Here is a 7,302-nt window from a genome sequence, read left to right on the forward strand (position 1 = left end):
AATCAAAATCAACGTATTTCCTTATAGCGTGGAATACAGACGTGACAAGTGAGATTAATGCACGCAGCAATTTACACACATTTCGTAGAGTCTAAATACTTCCTCATCAGAAGACTAATGCCTATTTTGAACAAAACTAACCTGGAGGTGACCAGGTTTGGTTTCCAGCTATGAGTTTGCCAGTTCTTAGCTAATGCCTATGGCCTTGGCCAGCGTGTCACAGTCCCAACCAAGAGCAAGGCTCAAGATTTAGTGCATACATTGCATACACACATATGCATGGCTACACCACATCAGGCAATCTGCCTGCCAACCGCCACCCCACCCATCCCTTGTGATTCATTATCTGTCCAGCTCTCCTAAATAGTAGCAAACAATTTTAGTGGCGACTTCTGCTTAAACCTCAGAATGTCTCAGTGCCACGTCTGGAAAAAGCTGCCTTAAATGTATTTCTCCCTCGGGATTAAAACAGGAAATAGCCGGCATAGCTCTGGCCATAGGAAAGAGCTGAGTGGGAACAGCTGAGAGGCCTTAGTACAGATTTCCTTTGCTTTTAGCCTGGTTCTCTGCAGGCGAGTAACGCTGGAGGGCAAGGGGAGCGTGAATGGTTACTAGCCACTGCAGTAAGACAGGACTCTTTCCAGGAAGAGATTTTCAAATGGATTTCTCTCTATTTCAGTCCCGGTGTCGCTGCAGCAGTTGTCAAATTAAAGAGCGAGCCAGCAAAGCTGAGATAAATGGTACAACCAAATCAGCACTTTTTCTACTCTCCAGATTTTGGGCAATGTTCTGCTCTCTGTTTCAGCTGTGTGAATCCCCCATCAGCCCACTGGCTTCACTGGTATGGGGGATTCACAGCAGAGATTGGCCCTTGGCATGTGCACTGTGGTCAGGGCCCCCTCTCAGCCCCCACCTACAGCCTCCTCCACCTGCAACCACATCTGGAACGATGAACCAGTTCCCTGATCCTACAGTGAGAGATGAATGGGGAGAGCATTGCAGGACTGGATCTTAAGGGCTCAGTCCCAGATCCTCAGAGGTATTTAAGTGTCTAGCTTCCATAGGTTAGGGGCTTTGGGTTTCAGCCTCCATCCCAGGGCCAAGCATTCCACCAGCAGATGACAAAACTCTGCAAATGTTGAGAGCAGGATCCAAACACACCCCGTGTGGCTTGCAGGAGTCTCTGGAGCTTGGGGCTTTCTTTGGCCTCACGACAGAGATGGAAATCAACAAGGACGTCTGGAGCTGGATTCAAAACATACAGAGTTTGGAGTGTCTTGGAGTACCCTGTCATCGAGTATGGTGTAAATCTCGGAGCCAAGGGTAAGGGAAGGGGAAATGTATTGAGGGTTGTACCACTAGGAGTAGTGGGATGAAATGGATGGAAAGATCAGGATAAACTCCATGGACTGAGGGATCATCTCTCAAATGAAGAAGATGGGGAGCCCCAATGCTTAGAATGTCTAAACTAGACTGCACAGAACCCTGACGAGTAAGGGACATCCCCAATTCCCACCCTCTCTCCAGGGGGTGGGCTAGATGGGATGTAATAAGCCTCTTCCACCTCTAATTACTATAGTCTTCAGATGTGGACAATAATGAATGCAAATAAGACATCAACAGGGCTGGTCAAGGCCTTTGCCCTGTGATGAAGGTTAATGGGGGCAGAAACAAGAACATAAACCACACCTGAGCCCAGCAGTTTTTGGCTTCTGCTCTATCCAAAGCGTGTGTGTGTGCGTATATATGTGTGTGTGTATATAGATAGCTGGAGGGCAACTCAGTCTTTGTCACATGGAAAAGCACAAAAGAGGTAGGGGGTAGTCATGAGTCAACTAAAGTGTTATAAATATGGGGGAGATTTTTAAAGTCCTTTTATCTCTGCAAAGAAGAAGCTACTTACTAGACCCTGGAGTCTTAACCAACCTGCTGCAAAACTCAAAAGCTCCCCTCTTTGGCCCCTGGCTAGGAGAGTGTGGGGTGGGGGCAGTGTGTATGGGGGAACACATCTGTGAATGGGTTTATGTATGGGGGAAGTGCATGCTGGCATGTGGGCCATGTGTATATGTATGTGTGGGAGGGTGTGCAGGTAGGGGCACATGCATGTGGCTAGGTATGTCTGTGGGGGCATGCACCCACCTTTTCAATTGTTCCTCCTTGCTGGATTGAAATACCAAATCAGAACCTCTCTCCAAGCTGGGACGACATGGCTTTTTGAAGCTTTCCCTTGGTTTTAAACACTCCCTCTCACACCTGTGTTTTAAATGGAGCCTATCGGAAGCAAACTGTGGTCACTTTAATAAACAGCTGCAACACAATTAAATGAATAGTCAAAATGCTGTTAATATACCACCTTTGTGCCATGCCAATGGAAACTGAACAAGGCCACTTCCACACGCACCCTCTGCCGACCTACTTTCCCTGCCTCTTTACATTCTCTCTCTTTTATTCCAGGGCTGTTGCTACAACTCAGAGTTCTCCCGCACCGTTCAGCGCTCAGTTCTGCCATAGGCCTCGCCCCTCCCAGGGCACGGCTGGTAGTAATTTAAAGTAGCTTCTCCTCTAATATGGGAGCTCTCTCCAGTGACTCTCCTGGTCTCTGTTTAGTGACCTGATTATCCCACTCCCACAACTCTTTGTGGTCAGAGCCCACAACAATTTGCACCCATAACCTACAAGCCTTTGCACCTGTTTGATTCTGAATGTGTGATGAGCGAGTGGGAGGTGGATTTTGGGTGAGGCTGGGAGTCAGGGTTGAGGGAGTGTTAGGTGTGGGTCTTGGGTGTTGTTAGCCACTAGCTGATTTTTTATTATTTGGGCTGTAACGCCCTGGACGCATGGTGACCTAGACAAGAGAGGGAAAAGGGGGCTTTAAGTAATTTGAACCCTTCCCAATATAAAACACACCCCAGCATCAAATGCTATGAGGCAGTACTTGAGAGCGAGGGAAGGAAGGTTGGAACCTGTGCCCAGTAGAAATGATCAAAGGCTGATGACACATCAAGGGGGACCAGATAAATTGCAAAGAAACGCAGCAGCCCTTTGCACATAAAGGGCCTCGGGGTTTTTTGTTTTGTTTTCTTTTTCTTTAATTAACCAGTCACCATGAGGAAATCTGGCAGTTCAGTTCCATGTGTCAGCTCACGGCTTTGAGGACACAGAGCGGAAGTGAAAGATGAAACGTTTGTTAATGGACACAGCATATAAACAAGGTCTGGCAAAAGGCAACGGAGCTGCACTTAGCTTTTTGGTAAGTTTTATGTGCTCTGGGATACGGATTAACGGTCTTTGCTCAATATTTATGTGTGTTTCCCCTGCCTTGGAACTGGAGGGCTTTGATAAATGCATTGAGACATGGCTAGTTTCACTGTAACTCTGGCTAGTGCCTTTGCATCTTGCACCTCCCTGCAATTCATACTGCACCGGTCTTCGGTAAGGGCCTGCTCCTTCTCCCACTGAAGTCAATGGAAAAATTCTAACCCAGTGGTTGGGGCACTGGGACTGAGGGCATAATGGGTGTGTTAGCAGGTAAGATCGCTTGTATCGTAACTGCTTACATACCCAAAGCACAGCTGACTCTTCTGACCGGAGGCATCAAGGGGACTAAAATAAGAAGCCATGCAATTCCAGTGTTAGTGCAGGCACACAACATGTAAAACTGGCATCCGAACCCCTTCTTCAGAACCAGAGTCCATATAACTTCAGTAGTGGAAGAATCCCAGGAGATTCAGAGCTTGGATGATTATTCGAACCTACAGAGGATTCACCAGGTCTCACAGGGCTCTGGCCCCATAAAATACTTCTCCGCTCCCATCTGGTGGTTTCCCTCTCCATCGACTTTGCTGGAGCGAACTACTGTCCCTTTCAGTGGCTAGAGGGGGCCACAAGATGGGTTAAGACCCCTTAAATTCCTGGCCCTTGTAGGGGTAGAGCGAGATAAACAGCCCTCTTCATTGATGCACAGGGAGGCAGAAATGAATACAGAGCCCCCATCAATCACATACCCAGCCCCAGACGGTCATTCAGGCTTGCTGCATCCAGCACCAGTCACTGGAGTTTATGCAAACCTGGCTGAATGCTGAGGAAGGGAAGTGCAGGGAGTGGTGAGTGACGCCCTCTGGCCAAAGCTTGCATATCCTCAGTTAGAGGAGGCTTGGCCTGTCCCAGGACTTTGCAGGGCATTGGCAGGGGAGTGAACGGGAGAAGAATGCACAGATGCAGGATCTCTAGACATGTATCATGCTTCCTTCACTAGGCCCATGTTCCTGAGGCGACAGAGACTTTTAGCTCAGAATCTCTTTGCTTTTGAGGGTTGATTTCTCAGAAGAGATTTATTATTATTATTATTATTATTTATTATTGTCAGGAGGTTTTTATAGGTTTCAGAGTAGCAGCCGTGTTAGTCTGTATCCGCAAAAAGGAGCACTTGTTAGTCTCTAAGGTGCCACAAGTACTCCTGTTCTGTTTGAGGTTTTTATAGTACTGCAAACCCAAACCATTCAAATATCATGAGTCAGGCCCCCCAAAAGCATCCAATACTAACTGGGTTTTTAAAATTGCCTTCTGGTTTTCAACCCTTTATGGTGCACTTGCTTCATGATTATAACGCTCTTCTCTGCAACCACGTGGGCTACAATCTTTATTTTGAAAAAAATGAAACTGAGACTCTCATGATTCCAACAACTGGGGATTTAAGCAAAACACCGATTATTACATAGTCAGAGATAAAACCATGCGAGGTGGCAGTGCTGGATCCGCTTGCAATGGGAACTACGTTTTGACTTGCAGGTGATGCTGTGCCCGGGATGGGCAAACTTTTTGGCCCAAGGGCCACATCAGGGAATAGAAATTGTATGGCGGGCCATGAATGCTCACAAAATTGGGGTTGGGGTGTGGGAGGGGGTGTAGGCTCTGGGATAGGGCTGGGGATGAGAGGTTTGGGGTGCAGGAGGGTGCTCTGGGCTGGGACCGAGGGGTTCTGAGGGCAGGAGGGGGATCAGGGCTGGGGCAGGGGGTTGGGGCATGGGGAGAGGCTCTGGGTGTAAGCTCTGGGTGGCGCTTACCTCAAGTGGCTCCCGGAAGCAGGGGCACGTCCCTGTGTGGCGGCGAGGCCAGGCGGCTCTGTGTGGTGCCCATCCACAGGCAGCGCCCCTGCAGCTCCCATTGGAGCGCGTAGGAGCCATAGCGGGGCCATGCCGTGGCTTCCGGGAGCCATGTAGGGTGGCTCCCGACCCAGTGTCCTGGCCAGAGCGCTGGAGCGGGGCCGAGCCATATGGTGCGGCTCATGGGCTGGCTTGAAACGGCTCGTGGGCCAGATCCGGCCTGCGGGCCATAGTTTGCCCACCCCTGCACTAGACCCTGAGAAGTGACCTGCACTGTAGCATCTGTAAAGATTTTTCTGTTGGAAACTGGAGCAAGCAATGAATTATTTCAAGTGCTGCAGGGCCCATGTGCATCTCACACCAGCAACTGGCCTTTGCAAAACACAACACAGATGCAGTGCTGTCAGCTCGTGCAATGTCTATGCCAGGCATGTGATGCAGGCTGGCGCTTCAGTCTCCTCTGATTGGCTGCTTTTCCCAATTCCCTGCCTCCTTGGGAAGAGCAGCCCATCATTGCTGCTGCCAGTGGCGTTCTGCCCCGCTTGTGAGCAATGGGGACAGGCTAGTTCCTCTGGTCCTTCCCCTGCCTCCCTGCAACACGCAGCCCGGGAAGGTGGGGGGGGGGGAGGTTAAAGAGGAGCAGAGGTAGAGGGAAAGGGGCAGACTTGATGGGAATTTGGGAGCAGAATGGGGCATGGTCAGATGGGGCTGAGAGCGCCTGCCACGGGGGCCAGAATCACCATGATACATTTGGGAGGTTGTCACATACAAGGGGGGGAAGGGGCCAGAGACGGGGCCAGCTGGGCCTAGGGAGGGGACCTGTATCTACGGTTCTGGGCCTGAGCGTGCTCCATCGTCCCCATGCCCGTCCCCTTCCCCAAACCTGCATCAAACTGACCTGCTAAGGTCAGCGGGAAACTCATGCAGTGATGGGGGGTAGGGCCAACACCTTTGGGATGTCGGTACCGTGAATGCAGCAGCGGGACGGGGGATTTGCTGAGCCTGCTTCCGAGTTTGGGACCCCACCAGGCAGCCTTGGTCGATAGCGTGAAGGAGCCTGAAGATGGCTGTATGCTGGCTTCCAGCTGCCCTTACACGGGTTCGAGGGTGCAGCCGGCATGTTGCTATTCCAGTCCCCTGCAGTGCTGCCATGCAACATGCCCACGTCTCCACCTTAGTCATGAGCCTCACGGCCAGGCAGTTGTGCTGCCAATGGAGGGTGCCCCACAGAATTAATTGGCGTCAATTTGGGGATTATGCTCATTGGTTTGGCCTGCCCCTGGGGGTGGGGTGAAGATAGCTCTTCCCTCCCAGAGCGTAGGTTGGGAGCCTCGGGGTTCAAGCCTTGGCTAGCAGCCCTGTTCAGCTTTAAGGTGTTCCTCAACTCAGCTGAGGGAAGTGTTGCCCCCTGGGCCAGCTGAGGGCACTCACCAGGGTCGGTTGCACTTTGGAGACTGGGAGGAGAGGGCAGGACTAAGGTTGGGGGTTGGAGGGACAGGGAGATGGCAGGTCTGGGGGAGAGGAGAATTGATGTGGGGCAGAATTAATCCTGGGGCCTGGAGGACAGGCAGATGTGGGGGCAGAACTGATGTGGAATCTGGGGGCACACAGGGAAGTAGCAGGGCAGGTGCCTTTGAGGCTCATGCTGGAGCCATGGGTGGTCTTGGTATGGAGCCCCCCCCATGCAGGAATCCCACACATGCTTCCCTCGTGTGGGCAGGACCAGTGGTGCAGGCTCTGACCTAGTCAACACCAGCCTACCGGAGTTGGGGTGGGTGGATCTTGCCTCCCAGCATCCTCCCCACCACCCTCCTTCTCAGCAGCTTTCTCTCCCATTTCCCCCCGTGAACAGCCTCAGCCCCTGCAGGACTAATGGGCTAGTACCCTGTTCTGCATTAGACCGGAGAAGGGACGGCCCAGTGCCCTGCTCCCTTCATACGGAAAGGAGAGGATGTGTAATATTTGATACTAAAGCCCACTTTTTTCTTGATATAACGCTGCCTATAGACAAACACATTGTTCCCAACACAGGTTTACAAAGCATCTGGAGTAACACCAGCTTCCAGGACTCAAAACTCATTAGACAAAGCCCCACCAAACAAGAATTTATTAATAAAATGTGTTTTTAATTTGCCTTTTTAAGATGGGAGGGAACCAGAACTTTCTTCCTCTGAAAACTTTTGCATTTCTAAATCTGAAT

The sequence above is a fragment of the Mauremys mutica genome, chromosome 16 (assembly GCF_020497125.1).
Source record: "Mauremys mutica isolate MM-2020 ecotype Southern chromosome 16, ASM2049712v1, whole genome shotgun sequence".
Classification (NCBI taxonomy): domain Eukaryota; kingdom Metazoa; phylum Chordata; order Testudines; family Geoemydidae; genus Mauremys; species Mauremys mutica.